Source organism: Astatotilapia calliptera, chromosome 9 (genome assembly GCF_964374335.1).
Source record: "Astatotilapia calliptera chromosome 9, fAstCal68.1, whole genome shotgun sequence".
In the NCBI taxonomy this organism is placed as follows: Eukaryota; Metazoa; Chordata; class Actinopteri; order Cichliformes; family Cichlidae; genus Astatotilapia; species Astatotilapia calliptera.
In genome coordinates, this window is record NC_137430.1 from 15,877,041 (window position 1) to 15,898,114 (window position 21,074).

The 21,074-nt window shown below is 40.9% G+C and overlaps 1 protein-coding gene and 1 long non-coding RNA gene across 3 annotated transcripts in view; one reads left to right on the forward strand and one right to left on the reverse strand.

Annotated features, from left to right (window-relative positions):
• cntnap2a (contactin associated protein 2a) overlaps positions 1-21,074 on the forward strand; it is a 405,328-nt gene that overhangs the window by 290,084 nt on the left and 94,170 nt on the right. The window lies entirely within an intron of this gene.
• LOC113028920 (uncharacterized) lies at positions 10,308-15,990 on the reverse strand. Its single transcript, XR_003273306.2, has 2 exons — positions 10,586-15,990; positions 10,308-10,509 (listed from the first exon to the last, which is right to left on the reverse strand). It is a non-coding gene; the product is annotated as an uncharacterized LOC113028920 (long non-coding RNA).

The following is a 21,074-nucleotide window of genomic DNA, read 5'->3' on the forward strand; positions in this document are numbered from 1 at the left end:
TGAGACTTCCTGAAGGACATTCAAAGCTCTTCTTTGGATGTTGGCTGCCTTTTGTTTTGTTATCTGCCAAGATGATTTCACACTGTTTCAGTAATGTCGAGGTTCTGGCTGTGGGGAAGCCAATCCATGACTGATACTGCTCCATTTTTCTTTATCTATCAAGATATGTTTTGCACCATTGGGAGAGTGTTTGGGATCATTGCTGAGAAATGAAGCCATTGCCAATCAGACACTTTCCAGATGGTGTTGCATGGTGGATCAAAATCTGACAGTAATTTTCAGTCTTCACAATTGCAGCAATTTTGACAAACTCTCCAACACCACTAACTAAAATGCTGCTCCGAATCATAATAGAACTTCCACAGCATAGATAGTGACACCAATCTGAAGCAAACATTTTAAATTTGGATTCACTCATCATCATCAAGTCCTCTTGCTACTGATTTGAGCCCAGGACTTGTGTAATTTGGCATACCTCAGCATTTTAACCCTGCTTCATTTCATTGAGAATGGCTCCTTGACAGCTAGCCTTGCACTGTCATCACTTCTGATGAGGCTTCAGCAAGTGATGGGAGAGAAATGCATCTCCCGGGTCCTGTCTTAAGTCTTTGCTTTTTTTAATTTTATTTTTAAAGACATTACTTTCAGATGCTGTTCGTTTACTGTACATTGTTTTGGAGCCACTAGAAGACTCACAAGGGTGCTGAGATGTGCCTGGACTAACTGTGCCATGTCTTCTTGATGTCAAAGGTTAAGGCCTGTCATCTTTTGACCTTCACTTGTCCAGGTTTCTTATTTTATTTTATCTGAGATTCAAAGAATTGGAGACAAGCAACAGGCTGCTAGTAATAATGTCCCTATAGATACAATTTAAAAAGGGTTTGTTTTTTTTGGTTAGGTGTCTTTATATACCTTAGTGCATCATAGGTCAATGTTAAGTGGCTTAACAAAAGAAAACATTCATTGGTCAGGTAAAAGAATATGAGTGAAAATAAATGAAACAGCAGCCATAGTCCAAAGAAAACCTTTGAGAGACCTCCAGGAAGCCTGGAGAACTATTGTTCAAGACCACATTAAAAGAAAATCTGGCTTCTTGGACACAAAATAAAAAGAAATCAGGGGTAACTTTTGACTGTACAGTGCTGTAGGACCATATTTTTTTTAATGTTTTGGGTTGGGGTTTTTTTTGGATTTTGCATGTACAGAGGTAGAAAATATACTATTATAAACCAAGTTCAGCTCCAGAAGGGAAAAAAAACCCCAGTGCATTGATAGCTTATCAGTACAAGCTTTCGTGGTATTAAGAGGACAGACAGAAGGGAGTTTGAAAGAAAATGAAGTACCTTGCAGCAGCATAGAGAGGAGGGGAAAAAGAAATAAAAAAAAGAAGCTAAGAATGGATGTAGAGCAACACAGAGGGATGAAAGCAAACTTTCAAAAAGGAAAAGAGAGAAAGTGGGGGGAAAAGGGAAGCAGATTAGTTTGTTTTCTGCCGTTTGCACTGACATTGAAAGATATGTCGGTACTAATGTCCCAGAAAGCTTTGAATAACACAGCAAACCAATACATATCCCCCTTAATGGGATTTTTCGAGCTATACTTGCTCCCTCTCATGCGTACATACACACCAAAACATCGAAACACGCACATACACATAAACAATGCACCATATGGCCACCGCCTGGTGGAAAGATAAAAGGCAAATGGAAAAACAGAAACAGCTCACTTGAGGAGTAATTATAATATTGTCTTCTCATTTGTGACGAGCTAAGGGGTTAATCTCAATTTTGAAGCTTTCTGCAGCAGTCCTCGACTCTCTGTTTGTCCTCCACAAGGTTGCCAGGGAGAGCAGATGCCCGGTGAGCTGTGGTGTACGACCACAAACCCATCATCAGACATTGCCATTTCAGTGATGGATGACACAAGAGAGAAGATCCGGCTTCATTTAAAAAAAAAAAAGTCAATTTGCATACACATGCTAATGTTCTCACTGTCATTCTACCTGCCTCTCCTTCTATATTATGAACCATGCAGTGTTTCGAGGGTCATTAGTGCTTATGCATGCAGCAGTGTGCCTGCACCAGGAAGTGCACTGACATCTGTGGCTGTGTTTGCCGCGATCACTAGAGGCAGTTTTCACACAGCTCTCGGATTACAGCGGGATATTGGGGCACAGAGAGATTAGACCAATTGGAAAAACAACAGGAGAAAAAAACTGAGGAAATATCGCTCAGCGGTGCTAATGAAGCAGCACAGGCAAGAAAGTTGATTATCCAACCTGACCTTGAGGGGTTTTAATTTTAACCCAGGGAAAGTTAGAGAGACAAAGTTGGGGAAGAGTTTTACAGCTGTCATGTAGAGAGAGGGTAGAGGATGCGTTTGTTTACGTGTGAGGAAAGCGAAATTATTCTTTCCCATCTGTGTGTTATGTGATTTTTTTTTTTTGATGAAGTCTTGTGTGTGTGTGTGTGTGTGTGTGTGTGTGTGTGTGTGTGTGTGTGTGTGTGTGTGTGTGTGTGTGTGTGTGTGTGTGTGCGCCTTTTACTGCTTGTCGTAAACTTTTATCAGTGTAAGTGAATCAGCGTGTGTGTCCGTGCCTGTGTCAGAGTGTGTTACTTTGGGCCAATGACATATCTCAGTGGAACGGTTTTTGTCTTGTCTGTCACTCTGGGAGAGTAAACAAACTAATGAATATTCATGATGTTTGTCTTATCGAATATTGATGTACCATGCAGCACTCTCTCGTAATTACTCAGCTTCAGCTGTTTGTGTGTGTGTGTGCCTGCGCACATATTCCTCACATGTCGGGCAGCACATTTGCACATTCAGCCTTTGTTTCCTGAGTGCTCGTGCATTTGACTTCTTAAGTATCAACAGATCAGCTTTGTGATCAAAGACGTAGTCCTATTATATCAGTTATGGATGTAGGGCCCTTAATTAGTTTCATACTATGAAAGCATAAAACAAAGGAATGATTTTAAATCATAACTCGATGTGATAACTGAAAACAAAACAAGCATTTAAAGCCATTCACTATATCTCTTAAATTCTGAAAAAATATATGTCATGTGAAATTGAACAAAATTAGTGCACAATTAATATCTAATTGGCATTTATACATTTATTTAGCTTTTCTTTTTTTTAAAAGGGTTAAAAGGATGTGACTCTACAGAACTTCATTGTCATGAGCCTGGGCACTTCCTTAAGTTGATCACAGGTGTAAAAACTTTTAAGGGAGGGGGGGGGGGACTTACCACCACATTATATGAAAGCAAACAAAGCTTGTCTCTTGTCAGAGTCTGTTTCTTTCAGACGCAGTGTAAGTGTTAAAGTAATAGCATATAGTTTTATTTATACAAATAATATCATTCCGTCTTTTGATCCCCACCATGGATAACAGCTGCAGTCACAGGTCCTGCTATCTTCTCTCCTTCCTGCTTTGAGCACCACTTTAGTTTTCTTGTGTAACATAATATAATGGCCAACCACTACTCTATAAGAAACCAGCATACCGCTCTGGCTATTATAATCAGTGTGGTGTAAAACGATTGAATAAATATTTGCAGGAAAATACATACTGCATAACAAAAAGTTAGCCTGTAGTTCTCAAGATGGAAACATGACTGAAACATATAGTGGAGCTAATGTGTTGAGCTTTTATAATGTGCCCACTCTTCTGTAACACGGTGAATAAATAAATGGTAAATGGCCTGTATTTGTATAGCGCTCTACTAGTCCCTAAGGACCCCAAAGCACTTTACACATCCAGTCATCCACACACTGGTGATGGCAAGCTACATTGTAGCTACAGGTGGCCTGGGGCGCACTGACAGAGGCGAGGCTGCCGGACACTGGCGCCACCGGGCCCTCTGACCACCACCAGTAGGCAACGGGTGAAGTGTCTTGCCCAAGGACACAACGACCGAGACTGTCCGAGCCAGGGCTCGAAGCGGCAACCTTCCGATTACAAGACGACCTGCCAGCTCTTGAGCCACGATCGCCCCACTAGATAAATAATTATCTAGTGTAATGCAGAGGAGGGGTCCATTTGATAGTCAGACTGGGCACATCCTGACCTTCTGGGCCCCAGTTCACTGCCTCAGCCACCCATTAGGTCTTATACTTTTGGAGTTCATTCTTTATAAACCATAAAGTAACTGCAAAGGCAGCTGCAAAGCATCAGTATCATACCAAATCGAAATAGGTCACATTAAAAAAAAATAATTCCCAAACAGCGTATTTGTCACTTCTACTTACTCAGGGATTTTCCTGCCTTTAGGCAATACTGAGCACTTCAACAAAAGCCAGTTGGGGTGTGTTGCCTTATGTGACAGAAATTTCACTTCCGTTTGGCTTCTTAGAAAAAAAATATTCAGTAACATTTTCTTAGCTACCATTGTAAACTAAGAAAATATTACGGTGTGTGCATGCGTGTGTGCATGTGTGTGTGTGTGTGAGAGAGAGAGCTTATTAAAAACCATAACAATACTTTGCTTCCCTAGTGCTCTTTATTGCAGAGTTGTATCCAGCAAAGATTCCTCGCCCTATGCTGTTGTCATAACAGATAAAAATAACAACCCAAACCACTAAAAAATTGCCGAACTGCTCTGGCTACAAGAGAGTAGTAGTAATACTCAATAGTAATAGTAATGCATGTTCCCCCAGTTGGAAAAAACTTGGCTACCACAAGTGGGGAACTGCCTTCAACTGAAAAATCATCATAAAGGTAGAAATACATTGGAGTTCCAGACTGAAGATGATAGAAAAATAACTAGATGGAGTCGTGTCCTGTAGCTAGATAAATAGACCAGGTACACTGCTTTATACTTTGTACCCATATGGCATGACATGAAATGCTAAAGTGAATGAAAAAGCTAAGATGAAACTCAGCTTGAACTTCACAGGTTCATTTTCAGCCAGCCCTGTAGGCATGTACACGGAGTGGATGAGAATATAACTTGACCTTGCGAGTGATCACTTTGGACATTTTGACCAAAATACAGATACCCTATTTCACTTAGCCAGCTTTGCCAGTAGTATTTGAGCACCAATTATCTTGTGGCTATTCATAGTTCTCAGTCATGTGAAAAGGTGCAGAGTCCTGGAGGGCAAAGCACTGTTACAAGATGCTGGCCAGCACTGGACACTAAAGTAGAGCTGCAGCACAGACATGTTGAGGGTCCATCTGCTGTGTCACAGATATTTAGATCACTTCAAAAGAGAAAGAAATGGCGAGCTTTGAGCACTTTTAAATATTACATCGCCTGCCACATTATTTTAATGTCCAAAGACAACCTAAAACAGCGTCTGCCAGAGCTCCATTTTAGTGGTGTGTTTCTATCTTGAGGAGAATCCATCCTAAACATATTCACAGTTTTATGTATGGATCTTATGGGAGATGAAGGACAAGAAATTCTTTGTTGTCAAAGAAATGTTAAATGCTAAAACCACTGCTGCACATCAGTTAACATTATAACTGTCGTGTAGTAGAGCATGAATGATTTCACAATTAAAGAAATGTAGAGAGTATTCTAGGTCAGTAGTAACATTTTGATCAACTTTACATAATTTAATAACAATCATAAGATATTATCTTGTAGTGAGCAGGAAGTGGACACGAGGGCTGTTCGATATAACGATATATATCGGATGACGATATAAAAACGTCTATCGTTTCGTTTTACGCTATCGTTTGTTTCGTGGTGTCGTAAAATAAACCGTTTACAGCAATATTTTTTCATCGTTTTGATGGTCACTGTAGTGGCTATATTAATTTCTTAAAGTTCTCTCTTTCTCTTATATTTAATAAAACCACACTATGGACGGACAAGCGCCTGTTTTTACGTGTTGTTGTTAGCAACAATGACGGTAAAACCATCGCGTGGCTCCGCTGTCCGCTTGTTTGTTTTCCACGTAAACCTTTCACAATAAAGGTTTGCCATACAACAGCAGTTGTATGGCATGGTTAAGAGGAGTGTGTATGCTTTCAGGGCCATCCATGCTCTACACTTTGCTAGCAGGTGTGAACAAATTGAGCAGTCAGTCATGAGCACATGACTGACTGGTGAAAGAAGCTGGCAGAATTATTGGAATAAGTCTGCCAGAGATTAGTAATATCTTCCCCACTCGCTGTCTGAGACGGGTGCACAGTATTCTGCGGGACCAACATCACCCTGCGCGCCACCTTTTCCACCTGCTGCCCTCAGGGAGAAGGTACAGGTCTATACAGGCCAGAACATCCAGACTGGCCAACAGCGTGTATCCACAGGCTGTGAGGCTCCTGAACTCTCTGCCCCCCTCTCACGGACAATAACCATATCCAACTTCTTAATAGCACTGAACTTACTTGTCAGGTTCTCATGTTTACTTGTCATGTTCTCATGTTGTTGCTAAGGATTGTCTTATTGCACTGGAGTCACACTGGGTTAAATATTTACACTTGGGTTTTAAGGGGTATTTATTATTTTCTTCATTATTTTATTTACGGGTTGTACGGAAGCCCCAAATGCAATTTCATTGTTCTCTGACAATGACAATAAATAAATAAATACTAAATACTAATATACTAAAATACATGTGAGTGAACAACAGACATTTTAGCTTAACAATTATGGTGAAAAAAGAAAACCATCTGTTTATCCTTTTAGGTTTTTTTCATATAAGAATGTAATGGAAAAAATATGAAAGACAAGAAAGACACTGCATTATATTTTATATGTTTTAAAATCCGTGTTTATCATGTTGTCATATCTTTTAAAGATGCTTGGAGACATAATATCTATAATATCTCATAATAGCCAATTAATTGATTACACATTCACATTCCTGCACATTTCTCTTAAAGTTGGGGACACATTTCTGGCGTGTACGTTTGTGGATTTGCATGTGCATTGGCTGATTGATTTGTTTTCTTTCTTCTCTCAGAAAAACAACAAACAGAAGATGTCCCCTATAATTTTAGCTTTGGTACCTTTTGAATATATAATTTAATGCTCCAGCCGATTTTGTTTTCTTTGTGTCTAATTGTTTTACGCGTTTTAATTATGTCCCTTGAGTTAAAAACCCCAAATCAGGCCGGTCATTAAAGAGACACTTGATCCGATGAAAGCATTTTTTTTAAAAGATCAAAACAAACGCTGTGTCTCTTGGCTTGTGAGGTGTCTCCACAAGCATTTGTATGTTCTGAACCTCACTTACGTGGGCCCATGCGCAAGCCTGAAAATGAAACTAAACTTTATGAAAACAAATCAGAAATCCATAACCCTGTCTGCAGTCTAGTTGTGTGCAACCATTTGGGTTTTTTGTGTTACATCTTTCACATAAACCAAAGAGAAGGAGTCATTTTCTCTCAGGGTACTCTATCTCAAAAAAAATGTGTTGCGAATGGTTCATATTTCATCCTTTTAAAACTCATTCACTGTTTGCTCGCCCACGGATGGTTTTGAAACATGTGCTGGTAGTTTTGAGGATTGTGGTTTTTTTATGTTGCTTCTTTCTTTTTTTTTATCCACACCTTGGTAGGCACTTTGTCAAAACCCCCCCTGAGAAAATCCTGCAAATAAAGAATCCCGACACTCTTTAGTGTTTCCATAGTCCCGCAGGGCAATTGATTTGCTTTAAGGTCAAAGAACCCCAGTAATGTTATGCAACAATAACAGAAACCTGGGCAGCGGCTTTGAAATTAATACCTTCATAGAAAACAAGCAGCAGATGCTGTTTGTGATTGTTAATGGAGGAAGGGGATGGTCCTAAAGTTCTCTATTTTTTTTGTCTCTTTGGTTTTCTTTTGAGCTATTTGTTCACAAAATAGTCATGTGGTTGTGTGCCAGGCTAATGTGGGATAGAGAGAAAACACGAGAGACAAAGAGGAAGACAAGGCAAGTTGGATGGTGCTGTGATACTCATTAACCCATTAGATGGAGTAACAGCTGGACACCCACAACCATCTGCAGCTTGTTTCCTCTCTAAACAAGACTGCTTAACCTGATCTCTCTCTTACACTTACACACACACACACACACACACACACACACACACACACACACACACACACACACGTGCGCACACTCTTTATAGTCTCACACACATTCACATACCATCTCGCTCTCTCTTTTTTCCCCACATTCAAGACTGATCTATGAGCATCTCCCTCCTTCCCTGTCACGCACACACATTAACACACAAACACCGTGAACCTTCCCGCCCCCACAAGTTCTTAATTTTCCAGCTGTGTAGGCAAGCAGCGGTGGGCAGTTTGTCCCCCTGACAAGGGTCACAGACCCAGGAGAGAGAGAGCTCTCTTTCTTTCCACTGACTGCTTGGATGACTGGAGCGCAGGCAGCGAGATAAACACTTGAAGCAGGAGAGGGGGCGAGAGGGAGTAAGGGAGACTCACAGGGCGGGAGGGAGGAGGAAATGGTGTGCAGATGGGTGGGATTGAGGGAGTGTGGCACACAGAGCGGAGGCATGAGAAAGCGTGATGAGATGAGGAAGGTAAGTGGGAGGAGGAAGGGGAAGGATTGAGGCAGGTCAGAGTGGCAGCTTGGAGGGTGGAGGTGAGGATGAGAGCAGGGGATCGTTGTGTGTGTGGGAGGGGTTCCAGTGAACCACAGCATGATGGATCACGATGTTAGCGGATAAGACGGGTGTTGAGAGGGGGCAGGCTTGGCTTGTCAAGAGCAGCTTTTGTCAGAAAGCAACGTACAGGCGCACGCGCGCACACACACAGTCACATCAGCACCATAGGAAGAGGAGTATGGCTGCAGAGAGACAGAAGACAGAGAGGCAGAGAAAGGCCACACATGCATAGTCCTTTCTGATTTATGTAGCACCGTGAAAGGCAATTTATATGTCTAACACACTAAAAGGATTCCAAGATTTCAACCTGCCTTTTATGCAGATGCGCTCCATTGCTCAAGAAAGTGCTCTACTTGCAGTTCTGTCCCTTTCTCTCTCTCTCTCTCCCCCCCCCAACACACACACGTTTGTACATACACACACTAACACACAGATCATTGACCCGGCCAAGGTGGGCGCCATTTTCAATTTGGAGTTTCATTCTGTTGGTCCCAGAGTGTTGCATTGCAGTGGGTCCTCTCTACATACTTTTCCCCAGACCTTGACTTGCCCACCGCAACCAAATCGTATTAAAAGAGCTTAGACGAAGGACGATTAAGACAGCCAATGACTTAAGGCAGTGTTATAACTTTAGCAAAGGATAAAAACGTATGTCTGCTATTTGAACTTGAAAAGGTGGAATGGATTTGACAGCCCTGTGTTGAGTTATAAAACCAGTAGGTATATTCAAACCATTTGATCTTGGATGTATTAGAATTAGGATGTCATATTTGAAATACATAGACAGTTCTTCGGTGGTAGTAATGTTAGTAGTAGTAGTGCTGATATCAGTTGTAAAGTTGGCTTTAGCAGATCAGTATACGCTCACTGGCTACTTTGTTAGGTACACCTGTTCAACTGCGTAATGCAAATATGTAATCGTCCTATCCCATGGCAGTAACCCAGTGCATTTAGACATGCAGACATTGTCAAGACAACCTGGTCAAGTTCAAATTGAGCATCAGAATGAGGAAGAAAGCTTTCTGAGCACAATTGGGACTTCTTAGTAACAACTAAGCATCCTATAAATACTACAGCCTACCTGTGTGTTGTTCCTGATCATGTCCATTGTACATTGTGACCCATCTTCTGATGGCTTTTTCCAGGAGGATAATGCGCTATGTCAAAAAAGATTATTTCAGATACGGGGCAAAATCTCCAAGATATGTTTCCAGCAACTTGTTCAATCTATGCGATTCAGAATTAAGGTAGTTATGAAGGTTAAAGGAGATCTAACCCAATATCAGCAAGGTGTACCTGAAGTGAAGTGGCCTGTGAGTGTATATGAGTGGCTCTCAAACAGTTCTTTTTTTAATGGAAGTAGAGAAACTGCATCAGGGATGTTGAAAAAAAGGGGAAAAATATGGTTTAAATAAAATATATAAGGCTTCCAGTGATGCCACTGGTAATGGATTGGCTAAGGGTTTAAATTGTAATTCTGTGTGAGCGTCAGTGGAGCATTTGCAGAATTTACAGCATTTACAAGACTACATCAGACTGACCAAAGACCTGTGCTATTTACTAAAAGGCCCTTTGGGTTGTAACATTGGTCTTTGAGCTGTAACATTTGTATTAATAGTGAGATTCTAGTTGAAATAACAAGACACTATCTGATTTAATTTAGGTTGGTTTACAGTCCTGAAGGAATTATGTCACGTTGGTGGAATGGATTCAGATGCAGACTGAGAAAGCACAGTTCAACAATACTTTATTAATCACACTGGTGCGAAATGTACACGTGAAGGGGGGGGACTCCAGGGTTCCGGGGATCAATAGGCTGGGGAAACACACTTCTTCGCACTTGCTCCGCTGCTTGTCCAAACAATCTCCACACAAGCTGCCCACTCACACTCACGGGGTCCAGGGGTCACAAAAGGGCTGATCCAGGTAAACCTATTAACACAGACGAGGGTAAGTCGGAGGCAAGCACGGGAACAACAGAATCGCAATGAAGCCAGGCAATACTAACGAGAGTTACTCAATATTCCAGCGACGAGTAGCTCAGAGCCCCTGTCTTAAGAAGAGCTGCAAATCACCGGAGATCAGCTGCAGGTGCGTGGGCCAGGGGCGGGAGCCCAATCAGAGCTCCGCCCAGGCAGACAGGTAGGAGAGAGAGAGAGAGAGCAAGGTGAGGGGAGCAGAGAGAGAGTAAAACAACAAACACTTGTGGCCACACTGGGCTGTCCGGGGAGGCACAGGGACCATGACAAATTATGTGTGAGCTGTAGCCTTAAAACAAGTTTTGCATCACAAGGATTTAACCATGAAGTACTTGACTACAAACAGCTGTTTTATCCAGCTGTGTATTGTTTCAACATTATTTCATGCACCAAAGAGTGCTTAAAATGTAGTAAGTACCAAAGAAAAGTAGGAAGTGAGAAAGAAACTGGCAGACTGAGAGGCACAAAAACAAAAAACCCTTTTATAACAGCACAGCAGGTCAAGAAGCTTCTCCAGGAGTAGGTTTGCTCGTTCCCTTGTGGATCAAAACATATTGCAGATGCACAGGGGATTGACCACAAGGTGCAAACTACTGGCAAGTTTCAAAAACGGAAAAGTCAGGCATTTACCTCAACATTGTAGTCATTATAGTAACAAAACAAAATTCAGCTTTGGAAATAAGAGAGGCTGTAGAATCTGGAGGGGTGGAGGTCTGAGGAGAAGAGGAGTGAAAGTCAGTAAAATAAAAAACAGAATACAGTTTTGTGAATGAGGGAGACAGTGTGTAACAGTGAAAATGAAAGGAGTAGAGGTAGTAAAGATGTGCAAGTTTAAATACCTGGGGTCAACCATCCAAAACAACAGACAGTTGAGCATGTGGAGTGGGAGGAAACAAGTGTCAGGGGTAATTTGTGGCATAAAGATATAAGCAGGAGTGAAAGGGATGGTTTACGAGACTGAAGTAGTATCTGCTATGATGTATGGTGTCAAGACAGCAAGACTGACAATAGACAGGAGGCCAAGCTGGAGGTGGCAGAGCTGAAGATGTTAAGATTTCCACTGGGAGTGACCGGGGACGACAGGATTCAAAACAAGGCCAACGAGAAGAATTTTGGAGACAAAGAGAGGCTGAAATGGTTTGGACATGTGTTGAGGAGAGATAGTGGATAGATTTGACAAAGGATGTTCAAGATGGAGCTGCCAGGCAGAAGGAGGAAGACCTCAGGCAAGATTCATGGAAATGGTGAAGGTGGACATTCAGAAGGTTGGTGTGATAGAGGAGGATGCTAGGGATAGGGTGAGGCAGATGATCTGCTGAAGGGAGCAACCAAAAGAAGAGGAAACCTAACAAAAGAGAAGAAGGAGGAAAAAAAGAATTTGTCCACATCTGGACTTTTCAGTCAGCACCTAAATCAGAAAAAATAATGAGCCAACAGTGTGTACGCACTTGAGAAATGATGTGAAGAGTAACAGAACTAACAAGGATACCTGCGTCACTGGGAGCAGGACATAGTTGTCCTGACTACCAAGCTGCTGTTTCTACCATGACTAAACATCTCCGACTCTCTATGGCATCAAGCGTTCATCTGTCTGTTGATTTTCTAGACTCAACCTAACTAAAAAAAGGTTGGCCCTTTCATTATTCTTCCTTCAAACTTACTTTTTACAAGCCCCTGAGGTTTTGAATTATGCAAATTGAGTTTGAGGCTCCGTCAGTTTGGGGCTGCTTCTCTCAACCCAGACTAATCCCATCTAATTACAGAAGAAAAGAGTTTGATGTCATTTGTGAGCACTCCTTTAGATATACAGGCCTGTGTCAAGCAAGTCGAGCAGCGCAGTTCATAAATTGGGACTCCAACAAGAGTGCTTTACCACCTGATGTCCAAATGACTTCCTCAGAGGATACCCAGAGGAACCCACGTCAGACCACAAAGTGGATGCTGAATTCATAACATTAAATGTGTTCAACAAGCAGAGAGAAAAGAAAGAGCAGAGAATGAAATACCAAGCAATTCACGGGGTTTAATACAAACAAAGTCTTTCAAAGTCTGGTCATAAATTAAAATGCTCCCTCTAATGACCTCAGCTTTTTATGCACAGCACACCCAGGTGCTCTACAGTCCTTGAACTCTAAATTTTCTGCAGCCCCTAAAATTATCAGGAAAACCATAACTTTTGTAAGCACTCATTGGAACATGCTTGACAATAGGGCTTGTTTGACTTGAAAAACAAAATTTTGGCGACTAAACAGTACGGTCGAGGTATTCAGGGATTGTAGGCACTGCATATTTTGATTAGTGTTTACTGTATATTTAGTCACATGGCACTCATAAGTACAATGCTAACCAAATATGTCTATCCATTTTTCAGTCCTTTAATGGTAAAAAAAAATAAAAGAAAAGACTAAATGACAATAATAAAGTTTTTCTTTCAATAAAAGCCTCTTCTTACTGTGTCCATTGATTTCTCCTGTTTATGTTTCCCTTTAGACATATATTTGTTCTTCCCATCTCCATTTGCGTCTCACTGCCTCATTGTCTCTGTCATTGCCTTACAATTGGAGCACCCATTCCTGGCACAAAGTCAGCCATTCACAACTGCAGGAACTGAAGAAACTGAGGAAAATGACTGTGAGGTTATTTTCTTTATATGCGTTTACTTTTACTTTTATTGTAATTCGAGTAGGGACCTTCAACTTCTCACTAAGAGAGTGTATTGCTTTGTACATGGCAGTTTTTGTGACTTGTGGGGTGGAAAATAGCACACCATCACAACACTGTGAGAAATATTACAGCCGGAGACTCCAAGACGCCGTGTCGCTCTCCATCCGTTCTGCTTCGATGTGAAGCCATGGCTTTTTTTATTGTCCTTGTTGTCGGCAACATTGCACAATTACAACAGGCACCATAACGGGACTTGATGTTGTCACTAAGCTTTCATCCATTTCAAAAGGTGCTCTAGCTGTGTCTGTGCGGGATTGTTTGCGTTTGTAAAGAGTCGCCCAAAGACAAAAGCGGTTGGACGAGTCAAACAAGAAAGGGAAGGTGAAGATAGACTGGAAGTGCGAAACAGGGGAAGACAAGGAACATGAAAGGTTGCAGAAGTATGTGTTATTAGATTTCTCCATTGATAACTCCTGCAGTGCACCTTAGCAGGAGGTACCAAGGGAGGCTACTGATCTTTCTGCAAAACTCCAACAGACTACTCCTTCCAAGGCATTTATAGAATTATAATCCATTTTCAGTGTGCACTAGAAGACTTATACCATGGTGGGCTGTAAACTGAGATTAGATTCACAGCATGATATTGAGGCACCTCTGTGCATGCAAATATAGATGGGATGTTAGCAGAATCTCATCTTCTGTGTCAACACCTTAAAAGGACACGACATATGATGTCCTTGAGAGGACCATAGACTGTAGGACGCAAGTGCACCTCATTGCTAAATGAAGACTTGCTTTAGCTTAATTGCAAGTTCCCTGTGTGGACAGAACTAATCAGAGCAGTCTTCATTCACTTGCTGAGTCAGAAACCAAGGAAGAAGACGTAGCACAAAAGCGATATGGTGGTTTGTTTTTCTCCAGATTTGGGGGACGACAAAGGCTACATGTGAACAAGCTTTTAAAATAGCATGGCCCTGTCAGCCTTTTTCTGATTTGTTCTTGGAATGCAGATTTGCAAAGGAAGCAGCCCCTGAAATGAAACACAGCAAGTACGTTGAGTGTGTGTGATTGTACAGCAGCTTGTGTGCATGCCTAATATAAGAGTCCCCCAGAGTTTATCTGTTTGAGTATGCAGTAGCAGTGTCTGTGTTACCGTAAAAGGGTACTTGTCTGTGGCTCCCAGCTTGCCTTGGGCCATCCTGTGGTGTTTAAATTTGTGTATCATCTGTCATTTAGCCTTCTATCCCTGTGCCTCTGAAAGCCTACTGCCTCTTCGGTGCTTACCGCCCCACAATGTTTCCAATACAATAACTCAGGCAAGCTAACAGGATCACATAACGTAGCATGACTATTGTGAACGCCAACGGTGGAATTCACTTTGTTGCTCAGCCTTTCTGTATCTGCCGTATCTGCTTTTCTCTCCGTTTGCGGGTGTTGTTCAAAACCCAAGCTTTGGTCTATGTCGTGCTCCCTTTAAATGCTTTCTCTGGTTCAGAATAACAGAAAATTTGGAGATGTTCTTAAATCTTGTTTCTTTATGTAAATGTTTCATATTTGACCTACGCATCAGTGGGTACAGCTGAGTAACTTTCACAAAAGTTTGAATTTTTAAACCTTAGAGGACGCTATTAAAGGTGCCATGGGTAGTCTGGAGTTAAGGGGATAATTTTCTACCTTAGCAATTCTCAGTTGGTCACATCAAAGGACCATTTTTTAAAAAGTTGCTTGCACATTAATTAGAACTGTCTTGTGTAGGAAAAAAGCACTAATTGGCCTAATGGGGCACTTTGGTACGTCGGTCAAGCATAATATCCATTTTACCAGTGATAATAATAGTTGAAAAATTATGCAGACAGATGGATCTTGTTTCTACTTTCTTTCTGTTACCTCTTATGATTCTACAATTGATTGTTAAGTGAAACTTATCTGGAATTTGTTATTCTCCCACCCATTTGTACATAAAAAAACACATTAACGCGTGCCGCTCAGATTGGTCACCCACAGTGCAATCAGTGCCCTCCAGTGCTACTTCAGGAACCATTAGACTGTGGTTTACAAAAAAGGCCGGAGAAACATTTACCGCTGTCAGTCGAAGCTTTTAACTCCTCATCAACGGCAGCTCTTTGAATGGCTTTCATCATTTTATATTCATAACCTTCCCTTTGATTTGGCGATGCTGAATGGTTTCCACAGATTTCACTGATCATTAATTTGAGGGCAGTCAGAATTTATTCTGAGCAGGAGAGGACAGAATGCTCTTGATGGCGTCAGATGTATTGTGAGCCATTATGCAGGCATGATATGAGTTGTGTTGACCAGGACCTTGCTTTTTTTATGGATAGATTTGACTGAAGAATTCCTATTTCTTCTTGGAAACGATAGCTTAACTGCACAGTTTGTCATTAGAGGCCTGTGATGAATGGCATGACACCGAGAATTGAAATAGCACTCTCACTTTTTATCTCTTATGGTTAGCTCTGGTTTCTGGTGGGGTTTAGCTTCTGTGGAGTTTCAAGGAAGAGAATGCCAGCCGAGCAGACAATCATGCCCACGTTGTCACCCCCAAGGCCTCATGCTTCATCTCAATAAGCCCCTGTCTCCCCCCAGCTCCAAAGCAGTTTGAAATAGCATTTGGGATTTGGGTGGTATGTGAAGGTGCGTGGGAGTGTGTGCATTTGTATGTGTGTGTTCCTTAATAGAAACCAAGGCAAAGTGAGAGGTCATGTTTCATACTGTCAGCTGGACTGCGGAGGAAGATCGAGAATAGAATGAAGGAGGGAGAAAGAAAGCAGAAAATAAGGAGTGAAGTTGTGGATAGAAAAAAAACAAAGACTAAGAATTTTAATCAGACTGAGAAGCAAAGGGAGAGAAATGCTGAAAATAGAGAAAGTCTGAGGCAGAAAGACTGAAAGCTAATGTTCATAGGTGTTCCCTGTTGTGAAACATCAGCTTTACTCCCTGTAAAGAAACAGGCCAGTGAAACAAGAAGAAAAAGGAAGATATAGAGGTCAAGAGGGAGAAAGCGAGCAATGCATTTGGATAATAAGGATTCGCATGAAAGATTTAAGAGCTTGTTTGTTTTGGGGGTTTTTTGTTCCTGTGTTCCTGTGAATCTTTCTAGTATACTCTCAGCTGAAATTACAAGGCCTCATTAGTGTGGAGATTACAAAAAGAATTTTCCACAGAGTCTAAACATAAGATGTACCACTTGCGTGTTGTGCTGAGCCTTATTAGTAACAAATCTGCCATATAATTTATTTTAATGTTTCTCTTTTCTTATATGTTCTCACACTCTGCTTGCTCTCTATCCCTCTTTCACTCTTTCCCACTCCTTTACATTATTCCTGTTCACGGTTTGCTGCCAACATTCGTGAAGGTCATGACAGTCCATCACCTTTGATTGCAACTATTCACTCTCTTGCAAAACACTCTCAGTGCGTGTAAATTAAGATTTCTCTGTTTTATCAGCAAGGTGTATATTATGCTGTGAAAAAAGTCTTTGCCCCCTTGCTGATTTCTTAGTTTTTAGTATGTTTGTAATGCTTAGATGATCACCAAACAAATTGTAATGTTCTACTAAGATACCTGAGTAAGTACAGAATGCAGTTATTAAATGATTTCATTTATCAAGGGAAACAGTTTTTCAAATGAATCTGGCAATATATGACAAAGTAATTACCCACTAAACCTACAGTAATAGCTGGTTGTGCCACCTTTGGCAGAAAGAACTGGAATCAAACATTTGCAATAACTGGCAATGATTCATTCACATCACTGTGGAGGAATTTTGGCACACTCTCTTTTGCAGACTTGTGCTATTTAAGCCACTTTGGAGGATTTTTGATCACAAATGGCCTGTTTAAGGTCATTCCACAGCATCTCCATCAAGCAACTAAAACCTTCATTTTGTTTTTGTGAACCATTCAGAGGATTTGCTGATGTCTTTCAGATCACTGTCCTGCTTCATGATTCAAATATGTGTGTGCTTCAGGGTTCAAATTGATGGCCAGGCATTGTCCTTTGGGCGAACCATTGTTTTATGTTTGTTTTTTCAGTAGTGGTATTCCCCTTCAATGCCATTTTTGCCCAGTCTGGGTTTTTTTGTTGTTGTTTTTTTTTTTACTGTTTTTACCTTAACTGAGACAAGTAAGGCCTGCAGTTCTTTAGATGTTGTTCTGGGTTCTGGATGAATCATTGCTGTGCTCTTTGAGTCATTTTAATAGGCTGGCAACTCCTGGGAAGCTTCACCACTGTTCCATGTTTTCTCCATTTGTGGATAATGGCTCTCACCATGGTTCATAGACTCACAAAGCCTTAGAAATAGCTTTGTAACCCTTCCCAGACTGATAGATGTCAGTGACTTTGGTTCTCAGCTTTTTCTTTAGATCCTGTCACAATGTGTTGCTTTTTCAAACCTTTTAGCCTCCATCACTTTGTCACTCGGTTCAGTTTTAATTCAACAGGTGTGGCAGCTTTCTAAAAAGTGTGGTTAATCACATTTAATTTGTGTTTGGGTAACTTTTTTCCCAATGATAAATGGTAAATGGCCTGTATTTGTATAGCGCTTTACACAACCTGTCATCCACCCATTCACACACTGGTGATGGCAAGCTACAATGTAGCCACAGCCACCCTGGGGCGCACTGACAGAGGCGAGGCTGCCGGACACTGGTGCCACCGGGCCCTCTGACCACCACCAGTAGGCAACGGGTGAAGTGTCTTGCCCAAGGACACAACGACCAAGACTGTCCAAGCCGGGGCTCGAACCGGCAACCTTCCGATTACAAGGCGAACTCCCAACTCTTGAGCCACGATTGCCCCATAAAAGAAATCATCATTGAAAAACTACATTTTTTTTTATTCTGGTTATCTTTGACTCTTGTTTAATGATCTGAAACATATAACTGTGACAACTATGCAAAAGAAATAAGAAACCAGAGGGCAAGTAGTGCATTCATATGTATATGTGTACCATGTTTACATATCTTTGTGTTACTTTACTTGTGGGGACCAACAGCCCCTATGGGGACAAAATGCCTGTCCCTGTGAGTTTGAAGGCATTTTTTAAAACTGTGGTTTTAGTGCCACCTGTATTTTCTTGCAGGTGGCAACTAAATTTAAATCAAATTAAAATTTCAAACCTAATTACACGTTGAGCGTACTCTTATTTATCTAGAGGTTAAGATCGGTAAACCAAATCATGCTTTCAATCCTTGGACTAAAATAGAAGCCTTGAAATAAAAGTAAACTAATGCTTGTGGATATAGAATCCTGGACTCCACCTTTATAATAGCTTTTGGAATATACATAATAATATGTAACTGAATTCCACCCATAGTAATGTTTAACATTGGAGCAAAGCACAGTTAGAAATGCAGTACATTAGGCTGCAAACTTAGAAAAGCATACGTTTATGTCCCCAGAGAGCGATGGCTTCCAGTAGTAAACTGTTCTGATATCGGTTACCTGTTGTTTATTGATGATTCATGGACAGCCCGTTCGGCTAATTATTTTTTAGTTAATTAACTCCATTTTTATTCTCCATTACTGCCAGCTTTTGCACACACTGACACTCAATAGTTTCATGTCAATAACCATTTGCACTGCCAATAGGGTTTAACTCGATCACTGTCAGCTTTGTGCCCTGATGTCAATATCATGACTGCATTCATTTTGCTGTGCCTGTACATGCATTCATGCATGTATTCATTGATTAAAAGATGTTATATTACTTTCACAACAATGCTTCCACACTCCAAGGAGACCACTTGCACAGTGAATAGAACCTATCACTCATCAGCTGTAATATGTGGAAATGATATCCCTGGAATGACCTGTAGGAATTATGGCTATAGGTTTTTCATTTGGGAATGTCGGAGCTTCAGGACAGGACCGAATGTACTTTCAGCAGCCAGTGATCATGTTCCAACGAGAGATCATTCCACTCATCTTGTATTTCCCTCAAGCACTCAGAGAATTACATTTTCATTTTTGCTGCAAGCGTGTTGATGCATTGCTGTAATCCACCAAATGGCTCAAGTACATCCCACACAAGGAGAGTGCTGAGGCTGCCCCTAACCTGCTAACACTATAAAGCCATGATTAAAGAGTGACTATGGTTTATCATTACAGCGAGGTTCAGCATATGAGTTTAAAGATGGAACTGCATGTCAGCTATGTTTTTCAAAGTACCTATCAACAGTACAAAATATTCACTCACTGGACACTTTATTATTGTTACACTGCTAGTACTGGGTTAGGCCCTTTTTGCTTTCAAAACCTTAATAGCCTTAATAGTTCCTGGCATAGATTCAATAAGGTGTTGGAAACAGTACTTAGAGATTTTAGTTCACTTTGACATCAGATTTTCTGCAGATTTGTCAACTGCAAATACATGATGAGAATTCCCAGTTACACCACATAACAAAGGTGCTATTGTCCTGAGACCTAGTGACTGTGGAGGATGCATGGATACAATGATCTCACTGTTATGTTCATGAAACCAGTTTGAGATGATTTGAGCTTTGTGACATGTCACATTATTCTGCTAGAAGCAGGCATTAAAAGATGGGTACATTTTCATGATAAAGGGACAAACACGGTCTGCAACAGTACTCAGGTAGGTTGTGGTATTTAAACAATGCTAAGTGGTTACAGAGAAGGCCCAAAAGGTGCCAAAAGATATCCATCAACGCCATTACACCACCAGCAGCAGCACCTGAAATGCTGATTCAAGACAGGTTTGATCTGTCCTTTCATGTTGTTTAGTCCAAATTCTGATCCTACCAATGAACTGGAGATAAATGCTGCTGAGCAACTGAGACTCATTAGACCAGGCAATGTTTTTGCAGTCTTTTATTGTTCAATTTTGGTGAGCCAAGGTTTGTTGTTCTAAGTTAACAGCAATAGTGTGGCCATTTGCTGCTGTTGTACATTCAGAGATGCTCTTCTGCACAACTTGTTTGTAACCAGAGGTCATTTGAGTTATTATTGGTTTCCTATCAGCTCGAAGCATTTTGGCCTCAAGCTGATAGCAAAGGATTATTTTGCCCAGGGAACTCACTGGAGATGTTCTCTCGTTCTGACCATTTTCTTTAAACCACTAGAAATTGTTGCAAAGAAAATATCCCAGTAGATCAGCAGTTTTGGACATACTCAGACCAACCAGTATCACCAGCAACTGTGCCACATTCAGAGTCATTTAAATCCCATTTTTCTCAATTTTGATGCTTGATTTGATCTACACGGGTTTTCTCGGCGATGTCTGCATGCCTATGTTTTGCATTGTTTTAGAAAATGTGTTTTGTTGCTCCAATGTGATTGGCTGATTCGATATATGTGTTAACAATGATACAGCCGTTGAGTGGCTTGTGAGTGTACTTTTAAATATTATTGGCGTTCTTGAAGTAAAGCGTGACTTTAACAGATGAAATATTTCCAATAAACCTAATAAAAGCCATTTTTGTCAACAAACAATTTAAATAAAGTTTGAGTAAGGTTTGGCATGTGGTCAACACTGGAATCCTGTCTTCAGGAGAATAAGAAATTTATGAATGTAGCTTCAAAGAACAGAACCATTGCAACAAAATAAAGAGCAAACACTTTCACACTTGTGTAATAGCAACGAATCAAAGTGAGAGTGTGATAACAAGAAAAGAAGACGCCAGAAATAAAGACTGTCAAACAGCAAGTCAGAGCAGATAATTGGGAACATGTATGGGTGGTTATAGCTGAGCTGACAGACACTTAGAAGTCCCTATACTGAAATCATCACAGTCCTACATCAGTGTAAATTTCAATAAAGGGTCATAAACAGGCACATTTTTGACATATTTTGTTTCATTGTTTATTTGT